The 20,641-nt window shown below is 49.4% G+C and overlaps 1 pseudogene; it reads left to right on the top strand.

The window, feature by feature from the left end:
* Nucleotides 1-10,150: 10,150 nt before the first annotated feature.
* On the top strand, nt 10,151-16,530 carry LOC124666072 (annotated as a pseudogene).
* The last annotated feature ends 4,111 nt before the right edge of the window (nt 16,531-20,641 follow it).

Below are 20,641 nucleotides of genomic sequence, written 5' to 3'. Positions count from 1 at the left end.
AATCGGCTCTTCTTTTGTTCTTCTTTCCTTGAGCAATCGGCTCTTCATTGTAAAAAATCCCTCTTATTAATGAAGAAGACATTCCTCAGCTGATTCTGTTCCTCTTCAATTTTGCGGTTTGCTCAAATAAGTCCACTCATTAAGAGCCGATGGCAGCGCATCGGACCTTGCCATGAAACGCGAGCAAGGTCAACTCGATTGTCCATCCAAATGGCAATCTGCGACTTGTCCGAAAGAGCAAGACTCAAATCCCCAGTCGCCGCTTGAACAGATCCGACCTACGGCCATATGAACCTTAGGTATCAATCGCGCAGGTTCGCAACTGCAATGGATCCACGGGCAACATCATCCAATGCCCACGCTATGGTCTCCTGCCTGAAGGTGATCCTTAACCGCTCCTCGCTGTCCGAACATAGCGCCTTGCTCCATCCTTTTGCAGCAACAGAAACGGCTCTGACCCTGTAGATGACGACGGCTTCCCTTTCAGGCTCCTTTCAGCAGCTCTGGTGGTCTTCTTCTGCAACGACTCACAGCCTCCGAAGAAGGTTACGATGCAGGGTCAGCCGATGACACTCCAATCGGCTTTCAAAAACAGAGCGTCTACCAAATCAGCTGCCCCCCCGAGCCTCAGTTAAGGCGAGAACAGCGGCGAGGACACACAGTTCATTCGAAAAGCCTCGAAGCTGCACTGAAGACCGACTTGGTCGAAATCCGCGTCTGGAACATGCAGCTAGTAGATCCTGTGTAATTTGTACTAGAGTCGATGTCTGTGCATCGGCTTTGTTTCTTAGTTCTAAAGTCGATGCCTGCGCATCGGCTGTACATTGTGAGAAACATCGTGAGAAATTTTTTTTTACTGGCCGATTTTTCTATCGGCCACCAATATTTCCTTTGCACACGTTATCGCACATGTTCATCTGATTAGGTGCCCCCCGAGCCGAATCTGCCAGGTAACTGCGGATATCGGCTCTGTGGTTAGCCAAGGCACTGTATTTGGACGTCGGCTCTGTTAGGACCAATGTTGTCTTCTTCCAGCTCATTAGCCGACGTAAAACCGCTGCCCATTAGATCGACGTTGAACACAGGCAGAACGTATGGTGAGGATAATTTTGGCCGATTGCTGGAATCGGCCTCCATGTTGATTGAATCGCTCAATGAAGGTTTGTAATGTTCCTCCATAGATCTTTGGGGCCGATCACACGGATCGGCATCGCCACGTTTGTCCATAGATGTTGCTCTTGTTACACGGTCAGGCCGGTGGATAAGACTAGCCTCACCCCGTCCTTCGTCACGTCGATGCGCTCGCGATCGTCCAAATTGATGCACGGGAGTGCCTCTTGGCCTGTTGTCTCCCAAACGTTCATGCCAGCCGTTGAAATCTCGGCTGAATCATCTGCGTGGACGACCTCTACTTCATCTCCATCCCACTGTATTAGGCATTGGTGCATCGTGGATGGAATGCAACAGTTGGCGTGGATCCAATCTCTCCCTAGTAGGACAGCATAGGTGCTCTTGCTATCGACAATAAAGAACGTCGTAGGGATGGTTTTCCTTCCTACGGTCAGATCCACGTTCAGAACACCTTGTGCGCCAAATGCTTGGCCGTTGAAATCGCTCAGCGTCACGTTGGTTTTGATCAGATCCGAGCTAGAGCGTCCCAACCGACGTAGCGTGGAGTATGGCATAATGTTGACTGCCGCTCCGGTGTCCACCAGCATCTTGTTGACAGGCTGCCCATTGATATAGCCTCGCAAGTACAGGGCCTTCAGGTGTCTGTAGCTTCTTTCTCGTGGCTTCTCAAAGATAACCGGCCGTGGGCCGCGATCAAGTTGTGCCACGGGTGCTTCGTCTAATCCTGGAGCACTAAACTCCGTCGGAAGGATGAACACCATGTTTGTGCCGGCCGATGTTTCATCATCGGCTTTCTTTTGTGCGAGGCGCCACTCTTTCCTTTGTGGCCGACCTTCTTCGTCCGGGGTTCGCTGAATTTTCGCGGCCGGATCGGGCCGCGCCTTCCTTAACGTGTGCGGGTATAACCTTTCGGCTTCCTCCAAACCACGTAGTCGCTGAACCCTACGCTTTTGGGAACGGCTGAGTCCATCAGGGCACCACCTTGGCCGGTGGTACTTATATTCTTCTTCTTCATCATCGTCTTCCAATTCCTCGAGATCTTCCACCCGAGAGGACTCAGCGTGTTTGTTCCGAGGCGGGAGAGGCCCTAGACGTTTGAACACGGACACGTTAGCTGCATCCTTCTTCTTATGTCTACATTCACGGCGATTGCCGATTGTAGGCAATCGGCTCATTCCTGAGTCCCAGCGGTGTCGAAGAAGGGACGGTCCCGGTGCCTATCCACGTCGTCTTGCTCTCTCGACTTTTCCTTGGCGTGGCGCTCATATCTCTCCTCGTCGCGATCATGCCGACGATGTCTCCTGGCGTCCCTAGCCAGACGATCTCTTTCATCATCGTCGTTGTATCGTCGGCGTTGGTCATATTGACTCACGTACTTGTTGAGGAGGTGATCAGAGAGAGGTCGCTGATATCTCACATTTCTCACTTCTCCCTCTGTGATGTAGCGCTTGCCATCGTGACGGAGCCGTTCGCGTGGAACGGCTTCCTCTGTGTCCTTGCTATGAGAGCAGCTGCCCTCGTCTCCGTCCTTACCAGAGTGGTGCCCAAGTCCTACCATGTTGATGTTGAACGAGAATCCTGGCTGGCACCCTCCAGGGTAAGTGCACTCCACCATGTTAACGGCGGGGAAGGGGTGTGTGTCGACCTTCATGGCGTGCGGCTGAAAATTAGACGCCCTTGTTCTATCGCCATTTGGACCTGCGACGCCACACCCTGCGGTCGTTGGTGGCATGGGTGAACGTGTTATGCCACTTGCGGTATGGCTTTCCGTTCAGCTCCTCGAGCCGTGGGGATCTTGTGGCCTTCGGGTACCTTTAGACTGCTTCTCCTTAAGTAAGAGGTCGAAAATCTGCTCAGCTTTGGTGACATCGAAGTCAAACCCTCTTGGAGGACCTTGTGGCTTAACCCACTTACGGGACACGGGGCTTGCCCCCGAGTCCATTCAGCCATTGCTACCTCTTGATCTCCCGTGAGCCTTCATCTTCATCCGCCTCAACCGGGACCACCGCACGTTTGAATTTATCCTGGTATACATCCGGGTGGCGCTGTTCATATGCGACGGCTTACGCACCATGTGCGCCGGTGAAGGGTAGTACTGCTTGGGAGGCCACGTCCTTGATCGGTGATGCGAGACCCACCACCGCCAACTCGGCTCGCTTCTTTTCGGTCACACGAGCCGAATAGCATCGGTTCCTAACGGTCTGACGCGCTGGACATATTCGACACTTGTTTCTCCGCGCTTCGTCGTACTTGTGCTAGATCGGCACTGCCGGCCTCGGAAGCCTCCGAGTGATGCCGCATGTGGAGCTTGCTCTTCCAAGCTGCTTCCAAGTCCGGATTGAGTGCGGTGGCAGCGATGTGTACCACCCGAAAGCTGATCCTGTGAGGGACTGCGCGAAGAACCTCACACGCAGCTCATCGATGCTTGAGATCGTGCCCAGCTTGTGCCAAATATCGGCTCACATGCTCGATGGAGCTGGAACCATCCGATCCATTAAACTTGGAGAAATCGGGGAGCCGATATTTGGGTGGTAGCGGGATCAACTCGTACTCGTTGGGGTACGGCTTGGAATAGCCGATTGTCCTCCTTTTCGGCACCATGCCGAGCCGGTCTTTTAAGATGGTACTAATCTGATCCGCGGTCGCTGGCTGTAGGAATCGAACTCGAAGATTCGCCGGAGTGGCATACTTAGCCAGCCATGCTTGCTTTTCCAGCTCGAGCCAAGCTGCAGGAGCTGAGCTGCGGAGGTTTGTCGGAGTGGCATACTTAGCTAGCCACGTCCGCTTCTCAAGATCTGTTCCCGAAGTTCCTCCTTGCTGTTCCGAAGTCCCTGCTGTTGCGGTCCGGTTTGTGAGTGCCCGATTGCTTGCAGTCGGCACGTATGTGCACGTGTATCCGTGAGGGATCTCCTTAGGCGCCTCATGCAAGAACTGGTAGTCACTAGGGTCACCACCGATCTTGTAAACGACGTATGCCGGTGAATTCGGCACTTCTGGGGCAGCCAACGCGAATGGCAGCGGTGGACGGGACTGGAGTGGCATCTCTCCTTGGTGAGTCCCTAGAGCTGGTCCTGACGGAGAGTACTGATGCCTCATGATTTCCTGGATCACCCGAAGAGCAACACGCTCCAAAGTGTTCACCGAGGCTCTCGGAATGGCGGTGCGGCGAATGAGCTACCATGAAGTTAATCTCCTGACGCGGAGACCTGGTGCGTTCTTCGACGGGGCGGACAGGTCCACTCCATCGAGCGCGCCTTCGGGTGAGAACCCTTTCCACCGATGCCGTGTGAGCGGGTTCCGTGAAAAGAGCCGATGAGGTCGGCTTCGAGGATTGCTTTGACCTCGTCATACTTCTTCTTGAGCTCCTCGGTCAGGTCCTCGTACGTGGTCGGAGTGCCTTCCGCCATCTCGGACGTAGATGGCGATGCGGTTGATGTCGAAGACGGTCCCACCGGGCGTGCCGAGAATGTGTTGCGGTCGAAACCCACCGGCGAGCAGCGACGGGCAACACGGTAGAGCCGGGAGGCTCCCGGGACTGCGGCTGGCCCTGGTCCCTCCGAGCGACGGCCCGCAAAGACTCGGCACGCACGTCCGATGCTGGTGCAAGGGCGTGCCACCCGACCTATACCCGGTCGGGGAAGGTGTTGGATGTGCCTATCTTAGTTTCCTCGCATGGCATACACGTAAACATTAAATACGAGCCTCGATCGGCTCTCGAGGTTGTCTCGTGAATCGGCTCAAGGAGCCGATCCACCCATGATCCGTACGAGGTGTACGATCGGATGGTGGTCCTGCTTGATCAAAATAAAGCTAAAACGACCTACTACGATTTAGGGTTTTCACCGCATAATCGGAACATCCTACTCGTGATTGAGCTCGGCGGCCACGCACGGTGATCGTAAACCGACCCTAGACAAGGCCTAAAAACCAACACGAAGTTGATCCCGGAACATCTCGTCTAGGGCTAGCAAACTACACCCTACGCGCCACTCTGGATCCTTCAACCCGTTTGTAAGGCCTAACTATGCAGATATTAAACTAATCCTTGTAGAACAAGGAGCAATCATAACGGATCGGATCTACTAAATAATGATCAAGCGGGGTGCCGCCCTTACACCTAAGATAGGTGTAAGGGCGGCTAAACGTCTAAGGATTGCACGACGACAGCATATGATACGATGAACAATGCTAACCCTAACACATCTATGATAACTACGTTGCTCGCCATCAACAAGGCTTCAGTACGAGCAACGCATGAACAGCGAATAAACGTGTCATTGCCTAGATCGCAAGATGCGATCTAGGCAGCATGATGTTTACCCGGAAGAAACCCTCGAGACAAGGGAGTTGGCGATGCGCCTAGATTGGTTTGTGGTGAACGTGATTGTTGTTTATTTCATAAACCCTAGATACATATTTATAGTCCGTAGACTTTCTAACGTGGGAATAATCCCAACCGTGCACGAGCCAAACTCTATCTAACCGACACGTATCCTACTATGTTACAGATACACGTGCAAACTAGCCCAAACTTTGTATACAAGGCCGATTCATGTATTTCTTCTATGTATATTCTTCAAGCCCATCTTTAATCGCGGCCCACCTCTGATCCGGTCAAATTCTGGTGATAACACCATCTCAGATGTAGATGGCGATGCAGTTGATGTCGAAGACTGTCCCACCGGGCGTGCCAGAATGTGTTGCGGTCAGAAACCCACCGGCGAGCAACGACGGGCAACACAGTAGAGCCGGGAGGCTCCCGAACTGCGGCTGGCCCTGGTCCCTCGAGCGACGGCCCGCAAAGCCTCGGCACGCACGTCCGATGCTGGTGCAAGGGCGTGCCACCCGACCTATACCTGGTCGGGAAGGTGATGAATTTGCTTCTCTTAGTTTCCTGCATGGCATACACGTAAACATTAAATACGAGCCTCGATCGGCTCTCGAGGTTGTCCCGTGAATCGGCTCAAGGAGCCGATCCACCCATGATTCGTATGAGGTCTACGATCACATGGTGGTCCTGCTTGATCAATATAAAGCTAAAACGACCTACGACGATTTAGGGTTTTCACCACATAATCGGAACATCCTACGCGTGATCGAGCCTGGCAGCCACGCACGGTGATAATAAACCAACCCTAGACAAGGCCTAAAAACCAACATGAAGTTGATCCCCGGAACATCTTATCTAGGGCTAGCAAACTACACCCTACGTGCTACTCGGATCCTTCAACCCGTTTGCAAGGCCTAACTATGCAGATATTAAACTAATCCTTGAAGAACAAGGAGCAATTATAACGGATCGGATCTACTAAACAATGATCAAGCGAGGTGCCGCCCTTACACCTAAGATAGGTGTAAGGGCGGCTAGACGTATAAGGGTTGCATGGACAAAAGCATGTGACACGATGAAACAATGCTAACCCTAACACATCTATGATAACTACGTTGCTCGCCATCAACAAGGCTTCGACGACGAGCAACGCATGAACAACGAATAAACGTATCTCGCCTAGATCGCAAGATGCGATCTAGGCAGCATGATGCTTACCCGGAAGAAACCCTCGAAACAAGGGGTTGGCGATGCGCCTAGATTGGTTTGTGATGAACGTGATTGTTGTCTTTCTCAATAACCCTAGATACATATTTATAGTCCGTAGACTTTCTAACGTGGGAATAATCCCAACCGTGCACGAGCCAAATTCTATCTAACCGACACGTATCCTACTATATTTACAGATACACGGGCAAACTAGCCCAAACTTTGTATACAAGGCCGATTCATGTATATCTTCCGTGTATATTCTTCAAGCCCATCTTAATCGCGAACCACCTCTGATCCGGTCAAATTCTGGTGATAACAGATGTGCAACTTGGTTGTTGGCAGCGTGAGGCCCCCGCCCCTGATGGCCATGCGCAGGCTCTCCTTTGAGGGAAAAAACATGGCGAAGTCAGATTGGTTGATCTTCTGCACGCGCCACTCCCAGTCATCCACTAGGTCCTTGAGCTCGTCCTCCAATTGTTCAGCAGAGAGGTCTCCTCCTTCAAGAATCACCATGGCAGCATTTGGCGCCGGTGGAAGCAGCTCTTCTTCCGGGACATCACAACAAGTGAAGCCTCTGTCATCCAAACCATAGCCCGCCCATAAGGGCTCTGAGGCCTTAGACAAGGGCGCACACATCGCCGAGAGGTGACCCACCTTGTTGCATTTGAAACAGAAAGGGTCATCCTTGCACTCCGCTTGGATGTGCCCCGGCTTCCCGCAGTGATAGCAGACGATGTGGGCCGCGTCACCACTCGATGGGGCCCCTCCCTCCGCAGACGCGCGTCCCTGGACTGCACGCTCCCCTTGCGTGGAGCCCAGAGGTCTTGGAGCCACCCGCCCCGGATCCCGCCCCCGCGGAACCAGAGGGGGAGGTGGATGTGGTCGCCACGACTCCCGCCCCCTACGCTCCCTCACCCTTCCTTCTTCCTCACGCCGCCGATGTGCCTCGTTGTCCATCTGGAATTGTTGTCGGCGTTGTTCTTCCTGCTCGCGCTCCAGCCTTTGGCGCAGATCTTGGTCTCTACAGCGCCCATCTTCACCGCTGTACTGGTCGAAAGACCGCTTCCCCCTCCTCTCCCTGTCCATCCTCAGAGGTTTGAGCACAGGCTCGGTGGAACCGCTCGCACCCGCAGAGACGAGGAGCTTTGCATGACGACGATGGCGATGAATGTCTCTGGTGGCGGCTGGAAACCCTAAATCCCAATCTAGGGTTCCAACCGGCAGCCAGCGCCACTTAAGTACCCTTGGTGGAGGGGTAAAACCGTCCTCCCCCCTGTCAGATGAGCCAGACGCCATCTGGTCCGTAGTAAAATGCCCCTGGACCACGTGTCCCACATCGAGCGGCTCCTCCCGATCCCTGGCCGAAGAGGCCGGCCTAGCCCAATCAGGCCCCGAAAGCGGAGGCCCAGCCCAACCAGGCCCCGACAGCGATGACCTAGCCCATCCAGCCCCAACGCACGCGTCTCCGTGGCCCTCCCCAGGGAACCCTAGGAGCTACAACTCCCGCGCCCGAGGCGGCGCCGCCGCCGGCCGGAGCGAGATCTAGATCTCGCCGACGAGGACCGCCGGCGGAGAACCTGACCGCTCCACCTGAGCCTGGGACCCCGACTGCCCCGAGCCGCAACCCGACCGCAGCAGAGACGGGAAGTCCACCTCCGAATCCAGCCGCATCGGCGAGCTCCGCCAGCCTCCGAACTGGCGCCTCCGCCACCGGGTTCGCCGGAGAGGACCCATCCCCGGCGGCCCCCTCGAGTGCCAGAGCCAAGAAGTCACCGAGGCACGCAGACGACGGTCGCGCCCCGGTCCCAGCTTCCCCAGCGACCTCCTCCTCCGCTTCCAGAACCGTGGCTTCGTCCTACCTGATCTCGCCCAAGATCTGAAAGGGGTTGCCCGCCGAGCGCCACTGCGCCCCCCGGCGGCCGGCGGTGAGCTTCCTGCGCCCGTGGGACGCACGTGGAGGGGGAACCCTCTCCCCGCTCCGGTCGCCCGCACGATCGCCCACGGAGTCGCCAGGCTCCCTGACGGGTGGCCGCTACCGACAGCATGCTGGACCAAGACTGGAGGCGGCAAGCCACCACCGGAACGACCTAAGGTGCGCGACAGGGCCCTCTGCAACGCCGCGATCTTGGCATCAGGCAGCCTCCAACTATGGCGAAGAATTGACGCGTCAAGCCAGCTCCTCCCTCACCTTCTCAATCGGCGACTTTGACGGATCGTCCCGAGAGTGGCCTCCGCGTACCGCAAATAGTACCCCGCTCCACCTCCACCTGATCATGCCCAAGGCCTGGTGGCGGCAGAGGCGGCCGCCTCGGATCTGACGGCGAAGCAACCCCAAGTGCTACCGTCGGGAGGACATCAACAAAAAATACCAGGCGCACGATCCGGAGAACCGGTTCAGGGTGGGCGACGTGATGGAGCTCCGCCACCCCCGCCCTATCATCTCCAAGACCAAGCACTCCCTTTCCGTTCCCATCGAGCAGCGGTACACCCTCCGCGAGGCAAGCTCCCACTCGAGTCTGATGTCGATGGGGAGGCGGCCAAGTGATGGTGACGATGGTCGTTCTGCAGTTTTCCCCAGTATCTCCTGTAGTTGACTGTCTATTCGCTTTCCATCTGCTTCTTCCTCTTTAGACTGAATGGATGAATGGATTCCGATATTACCACTTTGCTTCAGTATTTGTTTGCTTTTGGAGGACGAATTTTGTTATCACCAAAATATTTGATTGCATTCTCCGCACTTCCCTAGCATAGTTGCATGAACAGAGCTTAGTGTGGGTGTCCAGTTTTCTCTGCCTGTTACATAAAAGTTACTGAACATATCATCAGTTTCAACCAATCACTATAAACGGGTATGTTATGGGTACACCCACAAATACAATCCTATACATGTGCCATACTCATAACTTAATTGGTAGGACATGATCGGCACAGCTCGGTTAGTATTTTTTTCTTGAACGTGCCCCAAAAGATGGGTCGCTATCATCATTATCATATTTTAATACTAGACTAGAAGGACAAAACAAAGTTGACGCAATAATTATTTCTCCAATAAGCTAGCCCCAGAACTTGTACAATATAATATTTCGATAGCATCTTTGATTATTTTGGCGCGAAGGCGGCCGGCGTTGTGCCCATCCATTGGCATCTTCGATTATTTTGTCGACGACGGCATGAATTGTCGAGAGCCATCAGTGGGATACTCCTTCTATTCAATTAATTCGGCCCTTCTAGCTTCTATGTATCTAACTTTTGGATACGATTAACGAGCTGTAGTGTTGTGATTCTTCATCATGGTGCTTATCCCTTCCGTCGGTACCGTCCTCCCTGCGAGCAGGTAGACGATGGAGATTGGGGAGCCAAAGCCGTTGAATTCACCGGCATCATACCTACCGTCCTACCCACCATCCTACCAGGAATAGATTATAATCTAGTCGCGGCCGGGAGTACGTCGCCACAGTTCCATTGGTGACAGTCACGTCCTCTTCTACCCTCAGCTCTCGCGCTCAGTCCATGGGTTTATTTTCCGCCCAGCAGAAGGTCATGGCTTCCTCTGCCACCATGTTGGTACTGGCGGTGGTGCTACTGCTACTAGAGGTGGCGCAGCCATCGCAGGCGGACACGGCATGCTACTCGCGGCTGTTCAGCTTCGGGGATTCGCTGGCGGACACGGGCAACCACCGTTTCGTCTTCCCCAACGACACCGTGTCTCCCGGGCTCAACCTGCCCTATGGCGAGACCTTCTTCCACCATGCCACCGGCCGCTGCTCGAATGGCCGCCTCATCATCGACTTCATCGGTACGGCACAATCACCCGTCTCGCACGATCCATGGACCAATCAACTTACTATAGCAAGAGTGCTAATTTTGGAATCGATCCATGTGGGTGTGCCACGCAGCGCACGCGCTAGGGCTGCCATTCGTGACGCCGTACTGGAGCGGGAAGAGTGTGGAGGACTTTGTGCACGGAGCCAACTTCGCCGTGGCCGGCGCAACAGCGCTGAGCCCGGAATTCTACTGGGAGAGGGGCTACGCTGCGGCTGAGGCTGACACGGTGCACCTCGACCAGGAGATGAACTGGTTCCGAGACCTACTCGACCTGCTCTGCCCAGGCGATTTATCGGGTACGCTAACTACTACCTCCGTTAAGCAGGAATTGTGTCGGGAGCATGCTCCCTTGATTGATGTTTTCATAGAGCGCTGGCCATGTGCATGAAAGAAATCAAGTAGTACATGGATTTTTTTTGCAGATATTTGAATTTATTTTTTTGCTTGGGCTACCACGCGCGGGACTGGACGAGGACTATATAATTCAACAGTACTTGAGTGTATTTTCTCGATGGAGTAGATTAGGAATTGAATCAGTTTTGCAACCATCGGAGCACATATAATCATAGTTTAGAGTTTGTGTGGTGGACAGCTGCAAAAAATACCCTAAGGTACTGTAGTATTCAACTCGGAACATTTCAGACAAGGTGAAATGTTCTTCCACTGGACCGGCAAATATTTCTTTCATTGTTCTAGGTAGCCTTGTAATTTATTGTTTGTGAGGAGGACCCCACGGCCAGAACCAGCGGCAAAGTATCTCGTTGACCTTACCGCCCATGTGTTTGCCGGTATTAAAAATGGCAATTGCGACCTAAAGTTTTAGAAACAGGACAGTTCGGATTAAACTTTAGTCTAAGAGTCAATTTGGCCGAAACTTCATACCTAATTTGACAATTGCGTTACTTAAATGCAAATAGGTTCATGACCAATAACCTCCATATTAGTCACCATCAACACCTCATCTGATGTTGTATATTCATTTTCGTTGCCAAAATTTTAGCGCAAAACGTAATTGTGCATTCGCACTTAGAGCATCCCCACTGGTGCCTCCTAAACGGTGTCCGGCACACAACTAGGAAAATCCTCATCTGTGGCGCACGTTTTTGACTGTCTGTGGCGCATATTCCGTGAGCCAGAGAAGACACGCAACATATATTTATTTCTGCGACGCATATCTACATGCGCCATAGAATTTTAAAACTTCTGTGACGCACCAGGCAGGCATGCGCCATAGAATTTTTTATTAAAAAATGGCTGCCAGATCTAGATGCGGGGCCACCGGATTTTCGCCGAATTTTTTTTTTGAAATTTTCCAGAGGTCGCCGGAGGTGGGTGGGTGGGTGGGATGGGGGAAGAGGAGGAGGAGGAGGAGGAGGAGGAGGAGGAGGAGGAGGAGGAGGCCGAGGATGCCGGCCGAAGGTTGTTGGTGGGTGGGTGGAGGAGGAGGCCGGACGGAGGGGGTCGCCGGAGGTGGGGGGGAGGGGGTCGCCAGAGGAGGAGGAGGAGGTGGTGGTGGTGATGGTGGTCGCCGGAGGAGGGGGAGGAGGAGGAGGAGGAGGAGGTGGTGGTGCTGGTGGTGGTGGTGGTCGCCGAAGGAGGAGGAGGTCGCCGGAGGAGGAGGAGAAGGTGGTGGTCGCCGGAGGAGGAGGAGGTCGTCGGGTGTGGGAGGAGGAGGAGGAGGTCGCCGGAGGTGGAGGAGGCCGGGTGTGGAGGAGAAGAAGGGAGGAGAAGGGAGAAGAAGGGAGGAGGAGAAGAAGTGGAGGAGAAATGGAGGAGAAGGAGGAGAAGGGAGAAGAATGGAGGAGGAGGAGAAGTGGAGAAGAGCAGGAGGAGAAGGAGAAAGGCGCCACCGAAATTCAAATTTCAGTCTAAGAATTCTGTGGCACATGTGCATTTTGTGTGTCACAGAATTTTTTTCCGGATTTTTTATTTTTGCAAGAAAATGTTGACTTTGCCTTAAATTTTTTACTCTTTTAGAATTTACTGATTCTGTAAATTTCAGAATGGCCATAGGTGTTGAATTTAGATGTAGCATTTTCTCCTGGTCATTTTGATATATTGTGCGCTTTTTTTCGATTTCTTATGCAACCAGAAATTCAGTTTGAAGATTTTATGACGCAATTTTGCAAAAAAAGTTGAAACTCATGTTTGTTAATTCTCATTAAAACAAGATGACATAATACATGGACACCTCGAAGGATTTTATTTTTTGAAATTTCTATTTATTTCTTTTGTATTTTACGAAGGTAAAAACATGTGATCGCCGGGGGGGGGGGTTGGGGGGTGCGTGGAGAGCAAAAAAACTGTAGATCTACTTCGCACATTCTGTGCCGCATATGCCTACATGTGCCACAGAAAGATGAACTTTGTGGCGCATATTAACGGATGCGCCACGGAAATGTGGCCTGATATTGTTAGGTGTGGGCCCTCACACGGAATTATGTGGCGCATATGTCAACGTGCGCCACTGAATTGCCTTCACCATATGTAGTACCGGACCCCACGTGGGCCTCACAAAGTTTCTATGGCGCATCTGGTTACATGCGGCACAAAAAGCAAGAATTATGTGGCGCATCACTGTTTGATGCGCCACAGAAGTTGAATTTTTTTGTGGAGCATATTAACCTATGGGCCACAAAAATATTTTTGTGGAGCACTCAATTTTAGGTGCGCCACATAATACATTTCTACCTATAAAGGTTCTCCTAGTAGCGACAACTACACCGGAAGAGCCATTTGGGGAGGGGGGGGGGGGTGGTGGCTGAACTGCCACAATTTGGGGTGAAGGTGCCTGCGCTGGCACCTCCCAAATAGATCCCCTATAATTTTTTGTTTGTGTAATTCAAAAAAATTACACTCTTTATTATAACCAAATAAATTCAGCAGCTTGCACACTAAATCAAATAGTTCAAGAGATACATCAAGCGGCATTTCGTTTTCTCGCCCAAGTTGGAGATGAACTTGCCCATCACGAATTTATTCATGCATGGCGATGGAAGCTCCAAACTGGCCGGCACCTTGTGATCAACTTTAACAAGAAGAAGGTCATAGCCGCAGCCTCCGGATCAGCGCTCTCACTTTATGTGATCATGTTGTGCATAATCACACAAGCATTCATCACCTCCCACATCTGAGAAGTAGATCATGTTAGAAAAGGGTACCTGACAATAGCAGAATGAGCTTGCAGCATACCAAATGCCCACTCGACGTCCTTCCGGCCCATCTTCTCAGTAAAAGGGGTGGAAACTGTCTTCACAAATGTCGCTCATATATGATAAATTCATCAGCTAAGTTATATCCTTTATAGTTCGTGTGGCCATTGATCTCATAGTTGACCGCAGGGACATGACCTTCAGCAAGTCTACCAAAGACTGGTGAAGCTGGAGCACATCGATGTCACTGTGTGCTCCAGCCATGCAAAAAAAATGTGCCAAGTCCACAATTCATAGTCTACCACAGCTTCAAGCATCACACTGCACTCTTCGGTGTGACCTTTGTACATCCCCTACCAAGCGAACAGATAATTCTTCCAATCCCAATGCATACAGTTGATGCTTCCAAGCATACCTGGAAACCCCCTTGCTGCATTGTGAGCTAATATCCGAGTTGTGTCCTCTTCACTGGGTACTCTAAGATAGTTCAGACCAATCACTTCCACCACCGCGCCTCAAAACCTATACACGATCTCGAAGGCCGTGGACTCAACCATGCATATTTAATCATCCTGAGCATCTACCGGAGATTGCACAATCTTTTAGAATGTTTCTTTGTTCATCTGAAAGCGGCGCTGAAAGGTTTTGGGGTCATGTGCGACACCGTCCTTGAAATAATCGTCTTCAAACATCTCAGCCCCGTCCATCCGGTGGTTGTATATGTTCTTTATCTTCCCCTTAACTGAACCAGCAACGTGAGGTGACTGTAGCTTCGCTCGTAGGCGAAGAAGAGAGACGAGGAGAAGAGAGACGAGGAGGAGGAATTTCTTCCTCTCGGCTGACTGACGCCTCAGCCTCCACTTGCATCAATTGTTCAACCACCATCTCATTGTTTCTATCCATTTCTACACATCACACAACAAAACCGTCAAATATTTGAACCATAGATAATTTTTTCTGCCAAAAATTAGAAAAACACTCACCAAGTCAATGCGCGAAACACCTTGTGTGCGCAACGACTGTGGGGTGGTGTCAGCCGAATTATTGTGCCGTCAGGCTCAAGAAAATGGACAAAAGGTCATCCTCTCCTTCCGGTGAGGCTAGCCTACGAGCGGCGGCAGATTTGGTGCTCAGAGGTAGTCTTGGGGATGGCCGGTACGTGCAACGCCACAACATCCACCACTAGCGATAGCCGTCGAAGGAGGGCACGACAGGCGCAGCAAAACTAGCGGCAGAGGCTGCGGTAGGAGAGAGGCGTTTTTGCACAGCCTTGGTGAGAACTATCGTCATCGATGTGAGTGTGGCGGCGCGTGAGATTCACGGGGTCGAGAGAAACCGCGTCTTGCGGGGATGAGTAGTGGGGCGGATTGGGAGGGTTGTCTCACTACCAGGACGGCCCTGCCTGGATTTTTCCGCATGTCACGCATTGCCGGTGCCGCTTATTCGACCCCCACATTACATGAATGGCATGGGGGTACCGTTAGAGTTACGGGACCGCAGTTCACGCCCATAGCTTTTGGGGATGCTAGTGGGAGCCGTTTTTGGGCTAGAACCTTAAAGGTCTCTGGGGGCACGAGTGGAATGCTCTTACCGTTGCTTTGTTTTGGCATAACGAATCATCATGTCAGCTGCTGACCGTCGGAAATCAGACCTGTCATCCTTATATAATATATGGTTTTGTGATATATGGTTCTATGTTTTTTTAATTTGTTTAGATGTTATATTTTGAAATTTCTAAATATAAAATGTTGAGATATTGCAATGATTCAGAACTTTTTTTAATTTAACAGACTGTGCGGATATAATGAACAAATCTTTGTTCTTAGTTGGAGAAATTGGGGGCAATGACTACAACTACCCTCTCCAATCTTTCATGCCCTATGAGATGATTCAGTCATTCACTCCTAGTATCGTTGACAAAATTTCTTCCACGATCAACTGTGAGTCATTTCCTGGTGTTGCTCTTTCTTCTATTGCCACCATTGTTACTACCTCAAGTCAAAATTTAAGAAATAGTGCATGAGTATACTAATGCAACTGAGTGGAATCTACAGAGTTTGATTGGGCTGGGAGCCAAAACATTAATAGTTCCTGGCAACCTCCCGATTGGGTGCTTACCGGTTTACCTAATGGCATACAAGAGTGACAAGAAAGAAGAATATGAGCCAGAGACAGGTTGCATCCGTTGGCTGAACGAATTCTCACAGTATCACAATAAAATTCTTATGGATGAGTTGGAGAAGTTGCAAAAGCTTCATCCTAATGTGTCAATCATCTATGCCGATTACTATGCAGCTGCTATGAAAATATTTGTTTCCCCTAAGCATTTTGGTGAGTCTAAAGCTTTTAATGGCATGTTCTTAATTATGTTCTATAGGGCAAGAAATATACACTTTACTAACTAAGATATGCTAGTCCAATAAAATTGCCAACCGAGACATAAAATTTTCAAGAGGAACATATAAACTCTTCAAGGAACACAACTTTCTTCCTTGGATTATCCACTATCCCACATTTGCGATATTTTGTTTAGGAATTGAGGATCCGTTGGAGGCTTGCTGCGGAGGAGGAGGTCCTTATGGTGTTTCTTTGAGTGCACGTTGTGGACAAGGAGAATACAAGGTGTGTGATGATCCACAAAATCATGGATCCTGGGACGGCGTGCATCCCACGGAAGCAATATACTGAAGCTATTGCAAATGGCCTGCTAAGAGGTTCATATACTAAGCCTCCAATTTCTACCACCACCAATTCATGTGGAAGACATGCTGAGCTTTTGTCTTCTGTTGAATACAAGGTCATCTATGACATGTAATTTGTAACTATATTTTCAGTGCACCTCGCAAATGCAAGGGCATCATCTTTAGTGGGTTCTAAATGTTAAAAAAATATAGTAAAAGCTTCATAGGTATCATGTTATGATAAGAAATAATACTATCATATGACTATCGCAAATGTCATGTTAAATATAATAGCGCATATGTGGGTAGAATCTTTAAGCATCTTAAAATAGTGGGAAAATAATTATGTCAACAGCTAAGACAATAATGTGTTTAGTTTGGAGGTGATATTAAATTAGTATATAGAACTATAGTATTTTTTATGATGTTAGACTAGTACACAACATTAATAACATTAATCAATTTTCTAGATGAACTGAAAGGAAAACATTCATCCATTATCAGGCATGCCAAAAATTACCTTGTTCTTTGTTTCTGCATCACTTGCAGAATATTAAAATCTACTACATTTTATACATTTTAACCAAGTCTCCATGGTGAAAATTGCATCACAACTATAGGAACATCCTCTGCTGATGCCCACAGGGGCTCCTCGCAAGTTGTTCAATTCATATAAGATTAAGATAGTGCCACACGAGCTCGTTAGATTTGGATCAGTGTCTATCGTTAGAGATCACATGACTATAACTATTACTTGTAGTATACATATGTTTTTTAGCATGATAAATTTAGCATAAAAATAGATACAAGTATTATGAAAATGAATATCACTAAAAGAACTTCATTGGGCGTATTGCATTTGATAATCCTTTGTAATTTTAACTAAACATACAACAGTAAATATATTTTGGAAGCATACCAAACTGCCTTCCAATAAAAAAAGAGGTATATAAACATCATCCAATTAGTCTATATTATGGTGGATCCTTCTTATTAGTTGAAGTACACCCTTCATTCCAAATTAGTTGATCTAGATTTATCTAGATACACATATCACTACTAGGAAAAAGGCAATCAGTGGCGCACCACATATAGCCTTCAGTGGCGCACTAGTGGTGCGCCACTGCTATCACGCCACTGCTAACTCCTAGTAGTGGCGCACTAGGGGTGCGCCACTACTAGCCTGGATACCAGTGGCGCACTGCATGGTGCGCCATTGACATGTCCAGCAGTGCGCCACTATTACTCCAAAGTGGTGCGCCACTGTTGGTCAGTGGCAGTGCGCCACCACTGTCTAGACGAGGTGCGCCACTGCTACCGTTTTGCGTGCGCCACTGTTTCAGCGAGGTGGTGCGCCACTGCTGCGTCTGGACGTGCGCCACTGCTGAGGTTCCTGGTGCGCCACTGCTAGTCTCGGAGGGGATCACAGGGCAGTGCACCACTGGAACCAGCGCAGTGCGCCACTGCTACTTAGTGGACGTGCGCCACTGATGGGCCACTAGTGCGCCACTGCTACGATTTCGATTTTTTTTTATCCTGGCAGGTACTATATAACACAGGATATATAACACATTAGCACATATAAACAGGATATATAACACATATAAACAACAGCACAGCTTATCCATACATAGTTCTTCACATTAGCCCCACATGATTCACAAGATTTCACATTAGAGAAGTTACGAGGTTACAATGCAAGTTACGGGGTGATGACCCACAAGTATAGGGGGTCGCAGCAGTCTTCGAGGGAAGTAAAACCCAAATTTATTGATTCGACACAAGGGGAGGTAAAGAATACTTATAAGCCTTAACAACTGAGTTGTCAATTCAGCTGCACCTGGAAAAGCACTAGTAACAGGGGTGATGTGAAAGTAGCAAGAATATGGGAGCAATAGTAAAAGTAACACAGACAGCGATAACGATAATATGAGAGCAATGGCACCAGAAAATAGTTGATACTACTTCCAATATCATGTAGAACGAGTATATAATGATGAAAGATGGACCGGGGTTCCCAGCTATCTACACTAGTGGCAACTCTCCAATAACAAGTGTTGGGTGAACAAATTACAGTCGGGCAATTGATAGGATTGAAATAGCATTAAGGCAGAATATCAAGATCATTAATCATGTAGGCATGTTTTCCAATTATAGTCGTACGTGCTCGCAATGAGAAACTTGCACAACATCTTTTGTTCTACCAGCCGGTGGCAGCCGGGCCTCTAGGGAATCTACTAGATATTAAGCTACTCCTTTTAATAGAGTACCGGAGCAAAGCATTAACACTCCGTGAAAACATGTGATCCTCACCTCACCACCATCCCCTCCGGTTGTCCCGATTTCTGTCACTTCGGGGCCTTTGGTTCCGGACAGCGACATGTGCATACAACTTGTAGATACAATCTAAGCAATAAGTATAGAGCTTAAATCTAAGATCATGCCACTCGGGCCCTAGTGACAAGCATTAAACACAACAAGATTGCAGCAACAATAACTTCACAAACTTTGTAGATAGACAATCATAACGTAACAATCCATCGGATCCCGACAAACACAACACCGATTACATCGGATGAATCTCAATCATGTAAGGCAGCTCATGAGATCATTGTATTGAAGTACATGGGAGAGATGATACCAACTAGCTACAGCTAGAACCCGTAGTCCATGGGGGAACTACTCACGGAGCATGATGGAGGCGATGGCGTTGATGGAGATGGCTTCGGGGGCACTTCCCCGTCCCGGCAGGGTGCCGGAACAGAGACTTCTGTCTCCCGAATTGGAGTTTCGCGATGGTGGCGGCGCCCCTGGAGTCTTTCTGGAGTTTCGTCAAAAGGTACTGCGTTTTTAGGTCGAAAGGGCTTAAATAGGCGAAGAGGCGGCGCAGGAGGGGCGACAGGGTGGCCCCACACTAGGCCGGCGCGGCCAGGGTGTAGGCCGCGCGGCCCACCTGTGTGGTGGCCCCTGGCTCTCCTCCGACTCTCCTTCGGTGTTCTGGATGCTTCCGGGAAAAATAGGATGTTTGGCGTTGATTTCGTCCAATTCCGAGAATATTGCCCGAACAGCCTTTCTGGAACCAAAAACAGCAGAAAACATGAACTGGCACTTCGGCATCTCGTTAATATGTTAGTTCCGGAAAATGCATAAAAACATTATAAAGTGCAAGCAAAACATGTAAGTATTGTCATAAAACAAGCATGAAACATCAGAAATTATGGATACGTTGGAGACGTATCAGCATCCCCAAGCTTAGTTCCTACTCGTCCTCGAGTAGGTAAACGATAAAAAGAATAATTTCTGTAGTGACATGCTACTTACATAACCTTGATCATACTATTACAAAGCACATGAGATGAATGAAGTGACTCAAGGCAATAATCTATAGTTGCTAACAAATAGATAACATATAGCAAAACTTTTCATGAATAGTACTTTCGAGACAAGCATCAAAAGTCTCGCACAAGAGTTAACTCATAAAGCAATAAGTTCAAAGTAAAGGCATTGAAGCAACACAGAGGAAGATTCAAGTTTCAGCAGTTGCTTTCAACTTTCAACATGCATATCTCATGGATAATTGTCAACATAAAGTAATATGATGAATGCAAATAAGCAAGTATGTAAGAATCAATGCACAATTGACACAAGTGTTTGCTTCTAAGATGGAAGGAAGTAGGTAAACTGACTCAACATAAAGTAAAAGAAAGGCCCTTCGCAGAGGGAAGCAGGGATTAAATCATGTGCTAGAGCTTTTTAAGTTTTTAAATCATATGGAGAGCATAAAAGTAAAGTTTTGAGAGGTGTTTGTTGTTGTCAACGAATGGTAGTGGGCACTCTAACTACCTCATCAAACAGACTTTCAAAGAGCGGCTCCCATGAAGGACGTTATCTCTACCAGCAAGGTAGATCATCCCTCTTCTCTTTTGTTTACACATGTACTTTAGTTTTAGTTTTATGGTTGACACTCCTCCCAACCTTTGCTTACACAAGCCATGGCTAACCGAATCCTCGGGTGCCTTCCAACAATCTCATACCATGAAGGAGTGTCTATTTGCAAAATTAAGTTGCTTACTGATGAATCAGGGCAAAACACGTGAAGAGAATTATTAATGAAAGTTAATTAATTGGGGCTGGGAACCCCGTTGCCGGCTCTTTTTGCAAAATTATTGGATAAGCGGATGAAGCCACTAGTCCATTGGTGAAAGCTGCCCAACAAGATTGAAAGATAAAACACCACATACTTCCTCATGAGCTATAAAACATTGACACAAATAAGGAGTAATAAAGTTTTGAATTGTTTAAAGGTAGCA

Source organism: Lolium rigidum, chromosome 1, assembly GCF_022539505.1.
Source record: "Lolium rigidum isolate FL_2022 chromosome 1, APGP_CSIRO_Lrig_0.1, whole genome shotgun sequence".
In the NCBI taxonomy this organism is placed as follows: domain Eukaryota; kingdom Viridiplantae; phylum Streptophyta; class Magnoliopsida; order Poales; family Poaceae; genus Lolium; species Lolium rigidum.
Note: the sequence above shows the minus strand (reverse complement) of the source record. Positions and strands in the feature narration are given on the sequence as shown.